Genomic DNA, 22,517 nt, shown 5'->3' on the forward strand with positions numbered 1-22,517 from the left:
TCATTGGAAAGCTGAATTAAAAAAAACACATAAAATGTTATGCAGGAAATTATAAAGGAAGATGTCCAAAACTTTTATAACAAGAAGACAACATAGCCATTGAAACAATACATAGAAATCCACCAGAAAGACACCCCAAGGGGAAAAAATAAAGTAATTGGACTGTTAGCGCCAAATTGCACAATTCTCAAATAAAAGAGAAAATACTGCAAGCAGCAAAAAGAAAACATTTTAAATATAAAGGATATATAATCAGGCTCATACAGGATCTATCATTTTCAAAACTGAATGAATGGAGGACTTAGAATACCATATAAATGAGGCAAAGACTGGAATTACAACCAAGAATTTACTATCCTGCAAAATTCAGCATATATGGTTAGGGAAAAAGAGGGATTTTCAACATCATAGAGGACTTCCAAAATTTGCTGACAAAAATACTAGAACTTAACAGATTATTCAATTGCAATACACAATTCAAGAGATGCATAAAAAAGATAAATGAGAAGTGGGAAGGAAAAACAAACCAAAGCAAAACAAATGTTAGTCAATATTATCAAATTGTATACAGCCCTAAAGGAAAGATATAGCACTTGTAACTCTTAAGAATTGTATTTCTCTTAGGGTACTTAAAAAGGGTTAAATTTAATAGAAGAGATCATACTTAGAGGATATGGGTATAATTGGGTCTTATCTCCATTGAGGAAGACTAGGTTGACATCACTGTGTTTGAGAAGAAAAAAGCTCTGATAAAACCAGGATTGTCTACTCTAATCTTCAATATCTTAGTTTCCTTTGACCTACTTTAATTCTACTGTGCTCACAAAAATCAACACTTTCTCTGATGAGGGCATCATAAGCTGGGTAATGCTGAATCAGCACTTCCCAGATCTTATGATTAATTGTAACTTTCATAGGAGAAACCTTCAGTGCACCTCAGTACTTACAGCACTTTGAGGTTCTATAGTTAATTAAATCAGGGTGGGATATAATCCATATTTCACTTAACAAGAGGTTAAGTACCCTGTGAGTGAACTATGGTCCAGGGGAAGTGTGGGAGAAAGTATGCTTAATGGGAGGGGTACAAATTGGACATGGATTTATTTGGCTTTGGTTGATACTTTTGACTCATGAAGATTGTATGTCCTTAGCTGGCAGTTGAAAAAGGAGATAAGGAAAAAGTAATTATAATTTGATATAATTCAAGAATCTTGAGACGCATACTTCTAATGAGACAGAAGAGGGGAAGGAATTTAGTGACTTTGAGGCATTGCTGCTTATCAAACAATCAATCAATGCATTTGTGATGGTAAATTACTAGCATATTGGGCTTATCAAACAATCAAATATTCAAAGTGTGAGTGATGATCCCTGATTAATAGCAACATGTGAAGAGGTACAAAGATTAATAATTTTAGAGGGAAAGAAGGGAGGGTATGAATACTGTCAGTCAATTCTATTCAATAGAATTCATCCAGAGAGGGAATAAGATACATTCCCACTTGAGTTTCAAAACCTATCATAATCAAAAGGGAAGGGGGGGGGCAGGGGAAGGTATAGAAAAGGGATGAAGATTCTAATAAAAAGGAAGGGGAAGGTATAAGTAAAAATAAATTGAAAATAAAATTTCAAACAGAAAGACAAAGGGGAAAGAGATTAATACTATGATGAGGAGGAATAAGAGGAAAGGAAAGAGACAAATATAAATGGGGAACCATAACATGGAGGGAAATACAGTATTAGTGATCTTAACTGTAAATGTGAATGAAATGAACTGTCCCATAAAAAGTAAGCAGATAGCAGAATAGATTGTTTACAATATATTGTTTACAAAAAAGACATTTGAAGTAGAAAGATATATATATATATATATATATATATATATATATATATATATATACAGAGTAAAGGTTAAAGGAAAAAGCAAAATATAATATACTTCATCTGAAGTAAAAAAAAATCAGGGATAGCAATATAAATCTCAGATAAAGCAAAACCAAAAATAATAAATCTCATTAAAGAGATATGGAAACTACATCTTCTTAAAAGGCAAAATAGATAATAAAGCTATGTCATTATTAAATAAGAGGAAAAACTGAGTGATTACAGGGGAACATAGATAATAAAAATTTTAAGGATGGGGGACCTTGACCTCCTTCTATCAGAACTAGATAAATCTAACTCACAAAATAAACAAGAAGGAAGTTAAGAAGATGAATAAAATCTGAGAATATTAAGGTATGCTAGACCCCTAAAGAAAACTTAATGGGGATGAAAAAAGAACATACCTTTGACTCTTCAGTACATGGCATCTATACCAAAATTTGCCATGTACTTGGGCATACAAGTCTTATAATCAAATGCAGAGAGGCAACATAATAAATTTGTATTTCTCAGACCATGGTGCAATAAAAATTATATGAAATGTGTCAGACAAACCAAAAATTAATTGGAAATTTAAAAAATTTAATTTTAAATAATGCTGGATCAAACAGCAAATAATAGAAATAATAAGTAATTATAAGAAATTAATAATAATGAATTATTATACCAAAATTTATGGGATGACACCAATGCAATTCTAAAGGGAAACATTATATCTCTAAATAATTATATGAATAAAAAATAAAGAGAAGATCAATGATTTGGGTATTCCACTTTAAAAGCAAGAGAAATAACCAATTAAAGATCCCTAATTAAATACCAAATTAGAAATTCTTAAAATCAAGGAGGAGTTTCATAAAATTGAAAGCAATTTAGTATAATAAATAAAATTAAGAGTTATTTTTATGAAAAATCCAAAAAATACATGTCATTGGTTAATTTGATTTGCAAAAAGAAACTAGATAACCAATTATCAGGGTCAAAAATGAAAAGACTAAACTAAACACCTATGAGGAGGAAATTAAAAAGATAATTCAGAGCTACTTTGCTGAACTCTATGCCAAAAATATTGAATTGAATGAAATGCATGAATATTTACAAAAATGTCAACTGCCCTGATTAGCATAAGAGGAAATAAAATACTTAATTAATTGAAATTGAAAATTAATTGAAAAAGAAAAAGAGGGAATCTGAATTTACAAGTGAATTCTACCAAATATTTAAGGAACAAAAAATTCCTGTTCTACATAAACTATTTTTTTAAATAAGAGTTCTGCCAAATTCCTTTAATGACAACAATATGCTTTGTAAAATATGACAAACCAAAGGGACAAAGAAAATTACAGACCAATCTCCTTAATGAAAATTGATGTAAAGATCTTGAATAAAATTTTAGCAGTCAGATTAGAGAAAGTTATTAATTGTATAATTCACCATGATTTATGCCAGTCAACAGGGATTGGTCCATAGTAGAAAACATTCAACATAATTAAACAATATAATAATTAAATAATTAAACATATAATTTGAAAAATCAACAGAAATCATATGAATATCTCAATAGATGCTGAAAAGTGCTTGATATAATACAACATTCTATTAAAAATAGTAGAAAATTTAGGAATAAATGGAGTTTTCCTTAAAATAATAAGTGATATATAACTAACCCCTCAAAATTATATGTAATGGGAATAAACTCAAAGCATTTACAAAAAGATCAGGGGTGAAAGAAGGCTGTCAATTATCACTGTTGCTGTTCAATATAACATTTGAAATGCTAGCAGTAGCAATTAGATAAGAAAAATAAATTGAAGGAATCAGTATTGGCAATGAAGAAGCAAAACTTTCACTCTTTGCAGATGATATGATGTTATACTTAGAGAACCCAAGAAAATCTTCTAAAAAATTCCTTGAAACAATTAATAAATTCAGCAAAGTAGTAGGACATAAAATAAATCCACATAAAGCATCAGCATTTCTATATATGAACAACAAAGCCCAAGATCAAGAGATAAAAAGAGAAATTCAATTTAAAATAATAGTAGACGTCATTAAATACTTGGGAATGTACTTGACAATTCAAACCCAGAAACAGTATGAGCACAATTACAAATAACTTCTCATCCAAATAAAGTCAGATCTAAATAATTGGAAAAAGGTCAATACTCATGATTAGGTCCAGCTAATATAATAAAAATGAGAATTCTTCCCAAATTTTATTACTTATTCAGTGCTATATAAATGTACCAAATAATTATTTTATGAGTTGGAAAAAATAGCAATTAAATTCATCTTGAGTAACAAAATGTTAAGAATAGCAAAGGAATTGATTGAAAAAAATGAAAAGGAAGGTGGCTTGACTCTACCAGATCTAGACTTATACAATAAAATGGCAGCAATCAAAACTGCCTGATATTGGTTAAGAAATAGAATAATTAATCAGTGGATTATGATAAGGTAAAAAGAAACAGTAATAAATGACTACAGTAACCTACTATTTGACAAACCCAAAGAAAATAGCTTCTGGGTAATAACTCACTATTTGATAAAAATTGTTCTGAAAATTGGAAAATAGTATGGCAAAAACTAGGCATAGACCTTATCTCACACCCTATCCCAAAATAAGATCAAAATGGGTACAGGATTTAGACATAAAAGGTAATACCTCAGATAAATTATTAAACCAAGAAATATTCTACATATCAGATCTTTTGAAAGGGGAAAATTTATGACCATACTTGAAAAAGAGTACATTACTAATGGCAAATGAATGATTTTGATTTTATTAAATTAAAAAAGTTTTGTACAAATAAAATCAATGTTGACTAAATTAGAAGGAATGCAGAAACCTGGGAAACAATCCTCACAACTAGAAGTTCTGATAGAGGTCTCATTTCTAAAATATATAGAGAATTGCATCAAATTTATACGGTTGCAAGGCATTCTCCATTTCATAAGTGGTAAAAGGATATGAAAAGGCAGTTATCAAATAAAGAAATTAAATTGATATATACATTTATGAAAAAATACTGCAAATCATTAATGATTAGAGAAATGCAAATTAAAACAACTCTATGCTATCACCTCATATCTATAAGATTGACTAAGATGAGAAAAAGTGAAAATGATCAATTTTGGAGCAATATGGAAATCTGCCCAAAGAGCAATAAAAATTCTACCCAACAATTCCAATACTAGATCAACATCCAGGAGAAATCATAAAAATTGGGAAAAGTCCCATATGTTCCAAAATACTCCTAGCAATTCTTTTGGTAATAACAAAGAATTGGAAGTTAAGGGAATGTCTTCCATTTGGTGAATGGCTAAACAAATTATGGTAAATTAATATTATGGAATATTATTGTCCTATAAGAAAGTATAAATGATTGGACCCTAGAGAAGCATGGAAATAGTTACAGGATCTGATGCTGATTGAAGGGAGCAGAACCAATAGAAAAATGTACACTTCAATGACAACACTGTGAGATATCAACCTTGATGGAAGCAGTTCCTCTCAGGAATTCAGAGAGCTAGAATATCTATATTAGGCTAGTTACGGACAATGTTACCCCCCTCCAGAGAAAAGAAAAAAAAAACAAAGCATGCACACACACACACACACACACACACACACACACACACACACAACCCTTCAGAATCTGATAAACACTTTATAAAAAATTATCTCTTATTTGTCCCTTTCTCTTAATCTTATTTCCTCATACAAAAAATGACTAATCTGTATACATGTTTATCAAAATTATTTTTATCAAATTTTTATCAAAAATTTTATAATTTTTATCAAATTATTTATCAAAATTATATGTTCAGTGTTAACCTGAGTGCTTGCCACTGATGGGAGAGGGTTGGGAAGGGAGGCTTTAAGGAAAACTATGTAACTTAAAAACATACATGTGCATGTGGATCAATTAATAAATAAATAATTAATAACCCTCCCACAAAAAAGGAAATGATCAATGCAGAGAGGTTGTGGGGAGGATTGGGACATTAATGCTTTGTTGGTAGAGTTGTGAACTAATCCAATTATTCTGGAGAGCAATATGGAACTATACCCAAAGAACAATAAAACTGTTTGTACTCTTTGACACAATTCCAATTCAAAAGACTAATTTGTAATCATGTTTAAAAGAAATGCATGTACAATATCAACCTGACTCTTTGCCACAGAGGCAAGGGAAGTAGAAAGGAAGAATGGAAGGAAATTTTGTAACGTAAAAATATACTTATGCAAATGGACGAATATTGAAAATTTTTCACAACATATATTTGGACAAATAAACTGTCAAGAAAAAAAGATCCATTTATACTCAAACCCTCTAAAAAATCTTTTCCCAACTATATTCAACCCTTATGAGCTAAATTATCAACAAAGCATCATCATTTTTATGGTGAATTTATAAGCAAAGCTATACTCTTTAGATATGCTTCCTTTAATGATTCTAAGTACAATTCTCAAGAGTTACAAGTATGAACTTGTGTGAGAAATGTATATATGTTATAAATTATAACGAATTTATTATTAATTAACTTTTTCCACTTTATGCTTATCTTTTTATGTAGGTCATGAATCTTGTATTTGAAGATTGAATCTTCTGTTCAGTTTTAGCTTTTATAGCAGTTGTTTGACAGTTCTCTTTTTTTGATTCAAGTTCATCTTTTTCTCTCAAAGAATATGCTGAATATTGCAAACTAGTTGATTCTTTGTAGTTATACAAGGTTCTCTGCATTTTGGAAAATTATATTCCAGGCCTTCTTACCCTTTAATGCTGAAATTGATAAGTCCTAAGTACTTCCAGCCATGGGTCCCTGATATTTAAATTGCTTCTTTTTGACTGCTTGCTAAGAATTTGGAAACTTGGTTATAATATTCTTTGGAGTTTTCAGTCTGACCTCTCTCAGGGTGGAGGGGTTGTGACTGATGGATTCTAGTATTCTATGTAATTTCCTAAAAGTTATTTTCCATGCTCTTTTTTAATGATTGAGGCTTTCAGGAAATTTGGAAATTATGTATCCTGGATCTATTTTCCAAGTCTGTTATTTTATTTTTACTAAGAGATAATTTACATTTTTCTATTTTCCTTCACCTTTTTGGTTTTGTTTGATATAATTTTGGAGTTTCTTAGAAGGTTTTCATTTCCATTTGTCCAATTATACTTTTTAGAGATTTATTATCTTCAGTTAGTTGCTGTTTTTTCCTTTTCTATTTGTTTACTTTTACTTTTAAATATGTTATCTTCCTTTCCCAGTTGGTTATTTTTACTTACTGATGAGTTGGAACCCCTTTGCACTTTGTCCAGTTTTATTCTTTTTCCAAGTACTCAGTTTTACTTTTATAAGGGCAGTGTTTCCTTTTCCACTTAGTCAATTTTACTTTTAAAGGAGTTGATTTCTTCAGTCACTTTTCCATAATCCTCCTGTATGTTTCTCATTTCTTTTCTCCATTTGTTTTTTAGATCCTTTTTGAGTGTTCCAAGAAGGTTTTCTGGATTTAAAATCAATTCATAAACTCTTTTGAGGTATCCCATGTAGCATTTTCTCACTGCTTTTGTCCTCTGAGATGGCATTTTTTTCATCCCTATCAGAATAGTAGCTATCTTTTGGGGGGTTTTTGCTCATCTTGATAATTGAGGTCTGCTCCTGGGGCACAGGGAGAATAGAAACAAACTTTCTGTGCAGTGGCTGGGATGTAGACACTGACTTATTGCTTTCCTATGGCATTGCATATGAAGTCCTTTGTTCCCTGGATTAAGGTAGCCCAAGCCAGTTCCATCTCTTTCATCAGCCTTCCTAAGTCTGGAACTTTGTTTTCCTAGCTAGGCTTGAAACCTCACTGCTAGTCTGCTGCAATGCTGAGTTGGTGAGTCTTGATCTGAGTTCTGCTATGGTGTAGAGTTTCCTGCTGGTTTTCCAACTCTCTGGAGACAGAACATTACTGAAGGTCATCTATGGTGTCTTAAGTTAAATCTTGCTTCACACTTTTGCCAGTGGGGTCTTTAACTTTGATGATGCTTGACCTTTGTTCTTAAAGAAGACTATGACATCAAGGAAGTGATGCTATGACAACTACATGAACTTTATTTGAGTGAAGGGGTGCTGTGCTAAGTCACCAGTTTCACTTTCTCCACCAGAGTCATCTGGGTCCAATGGCCATATATGAATCAGGATAACTGGAGATGGCACCAGATTTGAGGCAATCAGGGTCAAGTGACTTGCCCAAGGTCACACAGTGATTTGAACTCCTGTCCATCTGATTTCAAGGCCAGTGCTCTATCCACTGTACCACCTAACTGCCCTCCTTCTGATTCCTTCATTCCTGTAACTTTAGTTTCTAGATCAAGACTTCATTTAAAGTTGCTTTGGGGAAAATTTCAGCAAACTTCCATGTTCTAGGAATTTCCTGGTAAGTTCACTTTTATTGAATTTACTCTGTTTAATGACTTAATATTAAGAGTAAGGTAATTAGTACGGGCTCAACATTTATAGTTTTGTCATTATGGATACTCAGAGAACCCTGAACCTGGTTATAATAATCAATCTTTGTAGATTCAAACTTCAAAAGGACGAAAGGCAAAATGAATGAAATCAATTATCTGGGGGCTGCAGAGTGTTGGGATATGGCATGGTGGGAAAAACAAAACTAAATAAATGATTGTTTTCTGAACAATGTTTACCCAATTTCACAAACCTGGGTCTCAGATTATGAAGTAATATGGTAAATTTTAATTTTGATAATATGGACCATGCCTTAAAAAAACAACATCCCTCCAAATGCATTGAGTAATTCTTAGATTATAAGTTTTTATTTTCTTGAAATATTTGATGACAACTTTAAATACTGTTTATAACAAAAATACAATCCATCAGTACACAACATGCCTCAAAACAAACTCTCACTGTATAATTTATAAGGAACATTTCAATAAGTTGGTATCTGAGATGAGGTGTGAATTGTTTGGATACCTCTGTGATTCCTGGACATTACATTCTTATCCTATCAGTATGATTTCTGAGTTAAAGAAGGAAAAATTCTCTACACATACAAGAACTCCCCCTCTATCTTCAGAAATGTGTTTGCTATTTTTTTGTCTTTACACATTAATCCCTTTATTCCTAAATGATTTTCATCTTAGGGAATACTCAATTTAAATAAAAATAAATTTGTAAGAAAGAATACCTGACATATTTTCAGTTAACAGCTCAGTATAGAGAAGTCAACAAATAAGGAGAAAAACATGTGTGAAGGGATATTGGGAATGCAAATAAGCTAAGAGTAATCTAAAATAGGCACATGGACTCACTTCCCTATTTTGACTTGGATCATATCAACCTCAGGGTTTAGTCTAAGAAAAGTCATCCAGAATTAATCTGATACATGAGCTATATTTCTCTCTAGCTCGTGGCATTTGTGTGAAGCTACACTCAGAAATCATCTTTCTTTAGGGTTAAGTTGGACAGAGTTTAAAGGCAAAAACTGCAAAACTGGGTGAGAATGGTCATATCACCCTGTCTGGCACTACCATGGTTCCTTTGGTTTGGTTTCCTATTACCTTGCTGTTTCCTACTGTTCCACAGAAGTCACTAGATTCTCCAAGGTATAAGAAACACAGAAAAGGATCAAGATGAAAAAATCCCTAAGTTCTATTATCCTTCCTGGATTCAGTTTGGACTTGTTGAAGAATTAGAGTGTACTTTGTGATAGTATAGTTCAGGATTGGTCTTGAGATTCTGTTTAGAGAAAACAAGATTTAAAATGTCAGCTTTACTCTTCCACAGAGAGTGAAAAGAGAAGTGCCAGTAGACCTTGTTTGTATGACCAGGGCTCATAGTGAGCACCATACACATTAGCATATAGAAAATATTTTGAAACACAACATGGGTTAAGTGGCTTGCTCAAGGCCACACAGCTAGGTAATTATTAAGTGTCTGAGACTGGATTTGAACCCAGGTACTCCTGACTGCAAGGCCGGTGCTTTATCCACTGCACCACCTAGCCACCCCTGAACCATGTTTTTTTTTTTAAGGTTATTGCAAGACAAATGGGGTTAAGTGGCTTTCCCAATGCCACACAGCTAGGTAATTATCAAGTATCTGAGGCTGGTTTTGAACTCAAGTAATCCTGACTCCAGGGTCGGTGCTTTATCTGCTGGGTCACCTAGCTGCCCTTGGAACCATGGATTTTAATTTGATTAATGTTACTGATATACATTATTGAGGTTTAAAATGAGATAATTATTTTTAAAGCATTTAACATTTCAAAAAATACTTATGCAGAAAAATTAAAATTGTTTTATATTTGCTAAGATCAGTACATCATAAATTTAGAACTGGGATCAAATGCCTTTTTCTTTCCAATTAGGTAATACAAGGTTCGGAGAATTTAAGTGACTCCGCATTGTCAGACAGGTTAATCTTTTTTTAATTGAGAATTGAATATAGGACTTTGATTGCAGATCTAGAACTCATTTTACTCAAACATTTTGCCTCCCTAACATGTAAAATAGTAACCAAGATACTTCAGAAAATTCCAAATCACAGGCTTCGTTGAAGAAATTAAAGAAGCTGAAAACATGTAAATTGTTGTCTAGGAGAACTTGTAACTCTCCCTGCACACTAAGGTACCATTTAATAAAATTTTGTGTGAGCATATTAACACATTTACTATATCATTATATATTCTTAGCTTCATCTCAGAAAGTTTAGATGAAAAGAATAATAGAGTTGACCTTTTCTACCAAGTTAAAAATTTGTGCATTTGAAGAAGTCAAGGGTTAGAATGTGGAGTTTGGGATTTTTCAGTGCTTGGCACAACAAGTCATTTCCCCTCAGAATGGTTGAGGTAGTCATTAAATTAATTCTGTATAAACATATTGATAGTTTATCAGTAATTATAAAGATTCATGGTTGAGAACATGCTGACCTTTGCATCAAGGATAACTGAGTTTAAACCCCATAAGTTTTTTTTTTACTTTCTACTAAATTACAATAGCATTGTGATATGAGGTAGAAGGTAGTTTACACACTTAGAATAACACATTTTGTAAAGACCAATATATTGGTCTAAGACAAATATATAATTCTAAGAGCCAATGATTCCCTTGAAAAATTATGTGAATGCCCATATGAGCTATGTTAAAATGTTTCAGTGTTCTTTGTTTTCAATTACTGTACCCTAGGTCTTTTTCTATCTGCATTGTGAGCAGATTAACACATGAAACATATAAATAGAAGTTAATTTTCATGAAAATAATTAAGAAAGCAGTTGCATCCTTATACACTCTGTCTTTTAGATGCTTTCTTTGTTTTCTCTGCTAAATGGAACCTGGGGGGGCAATCAGTATTGAATATGAGTGGTTCTCATTTAACAAGTTTTTTTTTTCCTTTTAATGACCCTGAACTATGATTAATAGACAACCCCTTTGATCTCTTTTCCTGATTTAGTCTCCACAGCAATTTTGATTAAAATGGGTAAAATGTATGGTTCTCACAACCATACTTAACACCCACATATACTTACTGACATAATAACAGTGACAAGAAAATAAATGTTTAGTGAACCATTGGCATGAAGTGAACTTTATATGCCCTTCTATTCTTGGCTTTGGTAAAATAACAAAGTAATAATATACAAATATGCATATTTTGGGCACTTTGAAAACTCAGTGGATAATTGAAACAGTACAGGTCACTAACAATAGAGAAATATTCAAATACTTAGAGGTCTATTCTCATTCATATGGGCATTCCATCTGTGACTAGGGTCACAAGTCCATGCTCATCCATTCTGAACACTTTGTTTTCATGTATTCTACTTTATCAAAGAAATTTATTCAACAAATATCTAAGTCCCATAATTAATCCTTTAAACATACAAACTTTTTTTCTAAAATTCAATACTCAATAAGTCAGAGTAGCAGATACTTCAATGATTAATTTTTATAGCATTTGTGTTTTTAATGGGCATAAAACTTAGAAAGCATAACATTAAGGAAGGGGTTTTTTAGCAATATACAATATCTAATTTTATGTAATAGTATTTATTAATGAGAGCTCCGAAATTTTCAATGAATATATAAAAACTAAATAAGATGGCTCCCTTCTGAATTTATACTATAGACATGATTCACTCATGCTTTATGTTGATGTGTCATCATGCTGCCAGTTTGACTCTGGTTTCTCAAAAAGTAGGTCAAAAAATACTGGCTCTAACTAGGTTCTCATAATGACTCAAAAATGTTTATGAGATTTATCAATAGATTGTTTGTAGATTACCCCAGAAAACATTTAATTTAGGCTTCTAAATACAAGTAAATTATGAGTCATCCAGTGTTCAATTTTCTCTATTTCCATCAATTGCTCAAAAATTTACTTATGTGCTCTGTGCTAGTCATTCTACTACACTCTATAGAAACAAATATCCTGATTATAAAAAAAGATCATATTTTATCAAGGGGATAAATTATATGTACAAAATACATGCAAGGTGATTCAAGGGGGAAGACAATAGCAAATTGAAGAAAGATTTCATGCAAAAGTTGGTATTTAAGCTGAAGTTAGAAGAAGAAAAGACATTCTAAGATGTAGACATAAGAAGAATATCTATTACAGGTAAAGGATGTGATCAGTAAATTATTATTGCTTTTGTCATTGTTATTATTAATAATAATGTTAACAATAGTTTAACTTGAAAATGGGAAATACATATATACACATATAAAGGTCTTTTTCTTTGTATGGATGATCTGGTTGGATATTTGCATAGTTCAGACAATAAAAGGCACAGGCATTTTACTTTCTTTGTTTTCTTTATTACATTTGGACCCAGGTAACTACAGTTATAACTTCTAGGTATTTGGGGCATCACTCTTCCTGGCACCTAAAATTAAGAAGGACAAATGACAAAGTTCAGTAGAAGAATCAAAGTTCCAACTATTTCTAAGAGTTAGTGTAAAAGAGGGCATTGCCACCTTTCAGTTTGACAGAGGTGACTGAAATTCATCAGAAAAAGACAACTTATTTCAACTTTGCAAATTTGAAAATCACAAACTTTCCATCTTTACAGTCAATCAAAGAAAGGACTCTGTCTCAGTGGACAAGGAATACAGGAAAACTCTGTCTGACAATTCACACATGCCCAAGCAAGTCAAATTATATTACTTTCTTATGTTATTTGACAAAAATTCTTTCCTGAGACTGAGGAAGAAAACTCAAGTTGTATTGATTTACATTAATCTCATAGTGATGTATTTGAAATTCTATTTCATTTGATGGTGAAGGACCTTAAGTGTTTAAGAAAGTCATTAGGGAAAGACTGAAGTTTATTGAGAAGGGAAGTGAGATGGTCAGGTCCTTGCTTTAAAAAACTACTTTGTTTTATAGAGGAGACACTGAAATGGCAAAAGAATTGGGGCTAGGTGTGTGGCCTTGGGCAAGCCACTTAATCCCATTTGCCTTGCAATAAAAACCTAATAAAAGGAGTTAAAAAAAAGAATTGGGGCTAGGGGATATCTAGATTATTCATGTGAAAGATGACAGTGAACTGAAATAGGTGATGATATGGGTAGAGAGAAAGCAATGACTTTGAGAAGTGTTATGATGTAAGACATCACCAGGTTTGTCAAATAAATGGATAGTTTGTTAACTTGGGTGATTGGAAGAATGTTGATATTCAGAAAATTGATTAAAGATTATAATTTTTTCTTTCCTAAAGTCTTCTGCACTTTTTTCCTTTTCTTCCATTATTTCATAGGACAATCAATAAATGAAGAGTACTGATGTGTAGAGGTGTATAAATATAAGTGTATAGAACATATGCCCTTATTGTTGTGTTAGTTACTTAAATATTTAAGTATTTGTTATTTTGAAGGGACCCTTGCATTATCAGAACTTTCACTAATAAATAAAATGAGTAAAAATTTTACATTGTTTATTCTAAAAATATTTGTTATGTTTTCTTTTTTAAATATTTTAATTTACATTTTTATTTATTTACATATTACTAAAAGTCTTGTTGTAAGAGTAAGCATAATTCCCCCACCCCCACAAAAATAAAAAAAAACCTCAGAAGAAATAAAGTGAAAGAAAGAGGAAAAAAATATGCTTCAGTCTGTGTTCTGACACCATAAGCTCTGTCTCTGAGCTGGATCACATTCTTTATCATGGGCATATCAGATAAGTTACTTCTATATTGTTCCTCAGTTGATGCTGCTCATTGTAATTCCTTCTATCCAGTTCTCCCCACTACCACTTCTCCCTACTTCTCTTTTCTTTCACTCTGTACCTCTTCAAAAGTGCTGTGGGACAGCCAAGTGACACTGCAGAGAGAGCACCAGCCCTGGGGTCAAGAGGCCCACCCCAGAGACCCAATAATCATCCAGTCCCTTGGTCCCGAACAGGCCATCTGATCCAAACACCCTGCAAAAAGTAAAAAGAAAAAGTATTATTCCTCTCCCATGACCTATTCACTTTTTTAATCCCTTACCTCCCTGCTCCCTTCCCCCTGTCCCCTTTCTCCCATCCCCTTTTCCCATCACCTTCCTCTCCTTTTTCTTCTAGATTTCTATACCCTATATGTATGTTGTTTCCTTTCTGAGCCATTTCCAATGAGAACGAAGGCTCCTTCAATCCCCCTCACCTTTCCCCCTCCCAAACCATTGCAAAAGCTATTTCTTTACTGTTTTTCATGAAATATCTTAGTCTATTCTACATCTCCTTTCCTTTCTCCAAGTACATTTCCTTTTCATCCATTGACTCCACTTTAAAAATATATTGTACCTTCAAATTCAGCTCTCTCCTGTGTCTTGACTTTAAAAAAGCTCCTTCTAACTACTCTAAAAAATGAAAAGGTTCATATGATTAATATCTGTATCATCTTCCCATGAAGGAATATATGCAGTCATTAATAACTCATAATTTACCATTCTTACCCACTCTATCTTTCACCCAAGTATAGTACTTAAAGATTTCCGTTCAGCTCTGGTAGTTTCAACAGGAATACTTGAAATTCCCATTTCATTGAAAGTCCATCTTTTCTCCTGAAAGAGAAAGTTCAGTTTTTCTGGGAGCTTGATTCTTGGTTGCATTCCAAGCACTTTTGCCTTATGGAATATTATATTCCAAGCCCTGTGATCCTTTAATGTGGATGCTGCTAAATTCTGTGTAATCCTGACTGCAGTACGACAATATTTGAATTGTTTTATATTCTGACTGCTTGTAATATTTTCTCTTTAATGTGGTAGTTCTGGAACTTGGCTATTATATTCCTGGGGGTTATTTTTTGGATCTCTTTCTGGGGGAGATCAGTGGATTCTCTCAATTTCTATTTTTCCCTTTGATTCTAGGATATCGGAAAATTTTCTTCTACAAATTCTTTAAAAATGAAGTCAGTACTCCTTTCCTGATCATGAATTTCAAATAGCCCAATAATTTTTAAATTATCTCTCTTGGATTCTTTTCCAGATCTGTTGTTTTTTCAATGAGATATTTCATGTTTTCTTCTAGTTTTTCATTCGTTTTATATTGTTTTATTGTATCTTGATTCTTCACAGTCATCTTCCTTTAGTTCCATTCTACATTTGAAGGATTTGTTTTCTTCAGAGAGCATTCTTATCTCCTTTTCCACCTGTTCAATCTGCTTTTTAAATTATTTTACTTCTCATTAACTTTTTTTTTTTTTTTTTAGTTTTTGCAAGGCAATGGGGTTAAGTGGCTTGCCCAAGGCCACACAGCTAGGTAATTATTAAATGTCTGAGGCTAGCCTTGAACTCAGGTACTATTGACTCCAAGACCAGTGTTCAATCCACAACACTACCTAGCCACCCCTCCATTAACTTAAACTGCTTTTTCTGTTTGACCTAAACTAAATTTTAGTATGTTATTTTCTTCAGTAAATTTTTAGATCTCCTTGACTAAGGTGTTGACTTTGTTTTCATGTGTTTCCTGTGTTTCCTTCATTTCTCTTCCCAATTTTTCTTCTACCCCCTTTACTTAATCTTCAAAATCTTTTTTGAAGTCCAAAGTAGCCTGAGACCAACTTCTATATTTCTTGGAGGATTTTGGTGCAAATCTGGAACTTTCCCATCTTCTCATTGTGTGTTTTGATCTTCCATGGGACCGAAGTAATTGTCTATAGTCAGGTTCATTTTTTTTGATAACTCATTTCCCCACCCTGTGCCTGATTTGGGGTGTTTCCTGAGCTTTTGAATATTATTTGGATACCCCACAAGGACCACAGTTCCTTCAAGGTCTAAGGACTACTCTCCTGTTCTGTCCTCTGGTGTGTGGATGATCACAAGCCTTGGCGGAGGGTATCTACTTTAATGCAATGGGGATCTCCAGACTATTGCCAGCATCTGAATATGGACACAGTACAAATGTCCTGTCCCAGTGCCAGAGGAGAGACCTCATCACCTCCTAACCTTCTGTGGGCTGAGCACTCTGGGTAAAGATTCAGGGTAACTCCCTGCTGGAAGGCTTTGTGGGTCTGCTTCCATGTCCTATTATCTGGGCTGCACTGAGGGCCATGCTGGCTCCCACTCAATCTGGAAGAGTTTTCCCTTCTGATATTCTAAACTGTGTTTCCTGTTCCCTGGGTTGCCATGTGAGGAAACTGCTTTTGCTGCCAGTAGCCAGTGCTCCCTGGGACCCAGGCACCTGGGATGCCAGTGGGCTGTTCCCAGAAGACTGGAGCTCTTTTGCTCCAGTGTGATAATCCTGGCTATGCTGCCATTCCCTACACCCCTGTGGAACAGAGTTTTCTCATGATTTTCCAGGTTACTCACTTTGGTCTGGAGAATTACCTTAATCTATCTTTCTGTGGGTTCTGTCTTTCGAAAATTTAGTTAAAGCCATAATTTTAGGGTTTTTGGAATTTTTTTGAAAGAGCTCCCAGGAAAGACTATATTCATGCTACTATCTTGGCTCCACCCTTATTTTATGCTTTCTAAGGTTTATATCTATAAAAGCACAAGTGATAGATATAGCATGGCCCATTTAGCTATCTATGAGTACTCAGAATATAATTCTAATGAATAAGCCATGATGCCATTTACAGAAACTATTTTCTTTAATTCAAATGTAGTAAAAAACCAATCAGAAATCACTGTAAATATAATGTTTGTAAAGACAATCTAAATATTGGTGAAGCAAAAAATGAGATAAATAAAAATAACAGTATTATTCAATAAAATAATTCTGATTGACATTTGAAATTAAATGGAAGGATGTATTCTCCTATCTATAAGAAATCAATGGATTTTAGCAGTAAAATTCAAGGACCTAAAAGAATGAAATATTTATGTGGATTGGATATAATTTTAATTCTTATATTTCATTAAAAAGAAAATTGTCCTCTAGGGGGAAAAAAAAAGATTGTTCAATATTACATTTTGAGGTATAACCAAAATGTCAAAGTACAGGCGGCAAAACAAATGAACACTCTCCTAATTTTCCTCCAAACAACTTTAAGATAAACCTCACATCAAATTTTGTGGTAGCAGAGGCTATAAAAAAAAATTAGACATTTTCCTGGTCTAAGACTATTTAAGGCATCACCAGGTAAGGACCTATGGAGGGGCCCAGTCCTAAGTATATTGGATGGACTAGCAGTGGGCCTTGGAGTTAATAACAGCAATAGAAGCCCCATTAGTTTTCAGCCGAAATGCTAAGAGGATAAGATGATTGGTCAAAAAAAGAGACTATAGGGAATTTTTGTGGGCACTTGGTATATCTGAAATTGATTAGGAATTCTAATGCCCATAAGAAATTCTGTATCACAGTTTAAGGGGGTAAAGAAGTGATTTTAATCTGTCACAAGAGAGTAGGAATCCTGCTCAAAGATCAAAGGTGGAGAGGGGCACTGGAACATTTAACTATAGAAAAACTAGTGACCTACTCACATTTCCAAGGTCAAGAGTAGTATTTGCACTTGTGGCAGCACAGGAGTATGGTCCTTTCCTGGGTAAAGGTCAATATGTTGATTAGGGGATAAATAACTCTGTATCACGTCACATTCTAAGCAAAAAAAAATTAAGTCTCCTCAGAAATAAATATGAAAACAACAGTATGACAGAGTCAGACACTTGGTAAAGTGACTCCCCAATCCAAGGTTAGTGGAGCACAACTTTAATATAAAGTGGAGAGTCAGAAATAATGAACCAATACTACATCAACCAACAATAGAGTATCAATAAAAATTTATTATGATGATAAGGATGAGGAAAACATAAACTCAGAGAAGCTCACTATTGTGAAAATAACTACAAGCAAAGTTAAAGAAAAATTTTATTTAAATCCAAATCCATCCCAACAATAATTCCTGGAATAGTTGAAGAAAATAATGAGGGGGGGCAGCTACGTGGTGCAGTGGATAGAACACTGGCCCTGGAGTCAGGAGTCCCTGGGTTCAAATCCAGCCTCAGACACTTAATAATTACCTAGCTGTGTGGCCTTGGGCAGGCTACTTAACCCCATTTGCCTTGCAAAAACCTAAAAAAAAAAGAAATTAGACTTGGGAGATCATTGGGCCTAGTGATAGCAATTTCATAATGAGGATCAGCAATGAAAGATTTAGCTGCAATGATCCAGGATAATTCCAAAGGATTCTTGATAAAAAAAAATGCTACCACTTCTGGACTGATACCTTGAAAGATAATTCTCTTGCTTTATTTTTATCTTGCTTTTCTGAGATTAAGGCAAATATAAATTTTTTTGGAAATAATGGAATTGTATTTACAACATTTCTTGTGTATGACTAATTGATATCATTTTTCTTGCCTTCTCAATGGGTAAAAAAAATGTATAAGGGAGAGAAAGATAATTCAGGACTCATTATTTTTAAAAGAGAGTTAAAATTATCAAATAAATTAAAAGGAAAATGTTCAAGTAATTAAAAAATCACACTTAGAAATAAACATATGGTAGAAAAGAAAACATTTTTAGGATAGATTTGAAACCACCCCCTCCATTTAAATCTGATATTTTATCTATGTGAGACAATCCTCTCAGTCAGTCAATCAAAGACTTTAGTAAAAGTACTACAGTTCTTTGAAAGGTGTTTTATGAAGAGAAATCATACCAAAAATGAAACTTCTTCCATTCATTTTAGGTCATCTGTATATAATCTAGTTTAATTTAGCTAGAATGGGGAAACTTTTCCAGGGAATAGAATATGCATGTTTCTAGCATATCAAGTTGAATAACTGTCTTTGAGAGGGGCAATGGAGGAAGGAAGAGACCTAATATTTGAACTGGGTTTACGTGTCTACTCCTGAAACCACCAAGCACTTCAACATGGCAATGTTCAACCTTTAGCTTTTCCATCAGTGTCCCAAGGACTCAAGGGCTTGTGGTGCCACTAAAAACACCTTTAGGAAATGTAGACATAGACATATACTAACTTAATTCATGACTTACCAAAGGAGCCCATTGACAAGAGTACACTATGGCCAAGGTAAATTTGAATGCTCTATAAGTGGAAAAAAAGGGGGGGGATTGCAAAAAACCAAGACTTCATGAAATAATTCTTTGTCAAAACTGTTTTCTCAGCTTGGGTCCACTTTACCCCCACATCTACATAAAATTTGGTAGAGTATGAAAAAGACCTTCCAGCAGGAGAAAAGAATATTTACACTAACTTTTTTTTCATGCCTCCTTATTAAATAATTCCTTTATAAAAATCTATTTAAAACTTGTGAGCTAAATTATTCTGAACTATTTATTTTTGGAAAATATATTCATTGAGGATAAACCTAATGGTATTGGACAAACACTTTTGACATCTCATGGCAATCTTTACAACCCTGAAATGCAGGTTAAACTAACAAAGCTCTGGGATGCTGTCTATTAGTGGAAGATGGGGTTAGCATAAAAATTTCTAAGAACTTTCATGAGTTATGTTAGTTAAAATGAATTTTGAGCCAAGAAGATTTGAAATCAAAACTAGCTATAATCTATCTCTTTCTGTTTTTAGACTTAGAAAAAATGTCAAAGAATCTGTGTTATCAATCATAAAACTTTAGCAGATGTTTTAAATTTGCAGTTACTTTTTGGGACAGATTATTAGTTTCCAAAAATTGGTTCTTGCAAAAATAAGAATCTAAAATTTAGAAGTTACATAAAAACTGAAATGTTAGAAAAAGTCTCTTCTCTAATTAAAATTCATTGTGTTATTAACAAAATAAAAATGCTAGTTACCTAAAAATAATAATCTCAGATATTTAAATATGTAATAAATACAATACAGGACAATAACTCCATTATACAAGATTTCTGTTTCTGCCTTCACCAGAGGGGAGTTTTACCTCTGCTGAATTAAAGATTTGCATTTTCATTTCATATTCTCTGTCATACAGTGTCCCTTCATCAGATGAATAGTGAGCTGAGTGGTGTGAATATGGAGAGGCTGAGGAGAGTGTTAAATGTCATTTGAATTAAAGTTGCACATAGCTCTGATGAACTTCAATTTCATCTTTATTGTTTTAGGAATAAATCTTATTAAATCTCTACTTTGCAAATACTTCAAGTTAATTTTAAGCCTTTCCCTTCCTCTTTTTTTTATCTTAAAAGTACCTATTCAAAATTCAAAAATTATAATTTATTTTTGCATTGAATATCTTGCAACCATTTTTTCTTTCTTATTTCTATCATGCCTCATGAGACATTAGTGTGTCAGTATTCACTACGGTAATATCTTTTGGGTATCTGTCCTGTGAAGTTTAGAAGGATTGAAAAGTCTGCCTTTGTAGTTTTATGAATATAAAAAAAAGCATCTTGCTGTTCTTCTTCCAGAGTCTATGCTCTAGATGATTTTATACTTGACTACAAAGAGAGAATTATTCTATTTTTCTCCTGATGTGGTAGTCCCTGTTTACCAGAATCCAAGTATCAGAAGCTAACAACTCTCAAACTCTATGAACATGGAATTACAGAGTTGTCAGTTTCTATATAATTACTTGTTAAAGATAAACTTGCTGATATCTTTACAAATTTCAGACACAAAATATTTAGTCTCCCAATTTGAGTACTGACTGTAACTGTGAGTAAGTTTTAAAACAGACTCAAGTAGGATGAAAGACAAAATTTAGAACAAAATTCCAAAGGCAGTCATGACAAAACAGTATAGTAACCAAATTTATTGAAGGAGTGATAACCATAGAACAACAGGCATTCAGAGAGAATTATTATAGGGAAAGCTAGGGTACAGTGGATAGAGCAGAATCCCTAGAATCAGGAGGAGTTGAGGTCAAATCCCACCTCAGACAATTAATAATGAAGTAATTGAATGACCTTGGGCAACTCCATTGCCTTTCAAAAAGGAAAACCAAAAAGAAAATTATATAAGCATTTTTCCTGAGTCCCAGGGGTAAATTAAGCATTCCTCTTTGGACCATATGTCAAGGAAATGGTGCAACCTTTTCCCAAATTAGTTATGGGGAGGAAAGATTCCTGAGGAACTGAAGATTAGTTGACATTAAATTCCCCACAGTCAGGAAAAGGGCATTTGCACTTTTATTTCTGATCACAAACTGGTAATATAACACAGGTATTTTTGAGCATCCCAAGGACTTTCTTTTACCAGCATAAAGAAACTACTGTATTCCTTCAATCCTCTTTGCAGACCCAAGACTCAAAAATAATACTCTAAGAGCAAACAAGCAAACAAACAAAACTAGAATACTAGGAAACTTTGCCTGCCAGTTCATTTTCAAGAAAATTGTGGCTGACATAAAGTCCAAGTGTCCACTTTCCCAAGGGATCAGTCACATAAAAGGGTTATTATACTACCCGGTATAATTGCCTTAGGTTGTCTTATTTAGTTGGGTGGAACCAGGAATTTCCCCTTCCTTCAATGACACACTGGAAGTAAGGAAGAGGTCATTAGTCCACACATTTATAATAAAATGTCAGAGGGGAAACATTGAAAACTTTTTAAATTAATACAGTGGAAAGACCTGCATTCATAGTCCTACAGCTAACATTAATTTGTAGTGCTATTTGGGGCAAGTCTCTAATAGTCTTAGGTCTTATTTCCTCATTTATAAAATTAAGGGATTGGGCTAGATGAAATTTGAGTTCCCAACCAGTTCTATATCTAGGATCTCAATTCTATACTTCTTTATTGATGGATGCACATGAAAAAAGAAACTGTGATGGCGCAGTGAAGAGAACACTGACCCTGGAGTCAGGACTTGAGTTCAAATCCATCTTCAGTCACTTAATAAATTCTTAGCTGTGTGATCTTTACCAAGTCACTTATCACTATTGCCTTGCAAAAAGTAAAAAAAAATAGAAAAAATAAGAAACTGGTGCATCCTTCCCTGCCTATTTAATTCCCATTTTTCTGTATTATGGAAATAAAATTTACTTAATATTATAAGACATGAGGATCAAAGTTAAAAAGGAAATAAAAGATACACACTATCCTAAATTTAAAGATATTGGGTATGAAATTGCATTTCATATTGAATTTCATCCTATATTGCATTTTAAAAATTAGATAGTAAGTCATTAGAAAAAATAAAATAATTCATAATTATTATCTAAAGTTTTATCATTTTGTGTACATGACATCAATGAGATAGAAGATGCAGGAAAAATATGACTGATCATAACCATTC

This window comes from Macrotis lagotis, chromosome 6 (assembly GCF_037893015.1).
Source record: "Macrotis lagotis isolate mMagLag1 chromosome 6, bilby.v1.9.chrom.fasta, whole genome shotgun sequence".
Classification (NCBI taxonomy): Eukaryota; Metazoa; Chordata; class Mammalia; order Peramelemorphia; family Peramelidae; genus Macrotis; species Macrotis lagotis.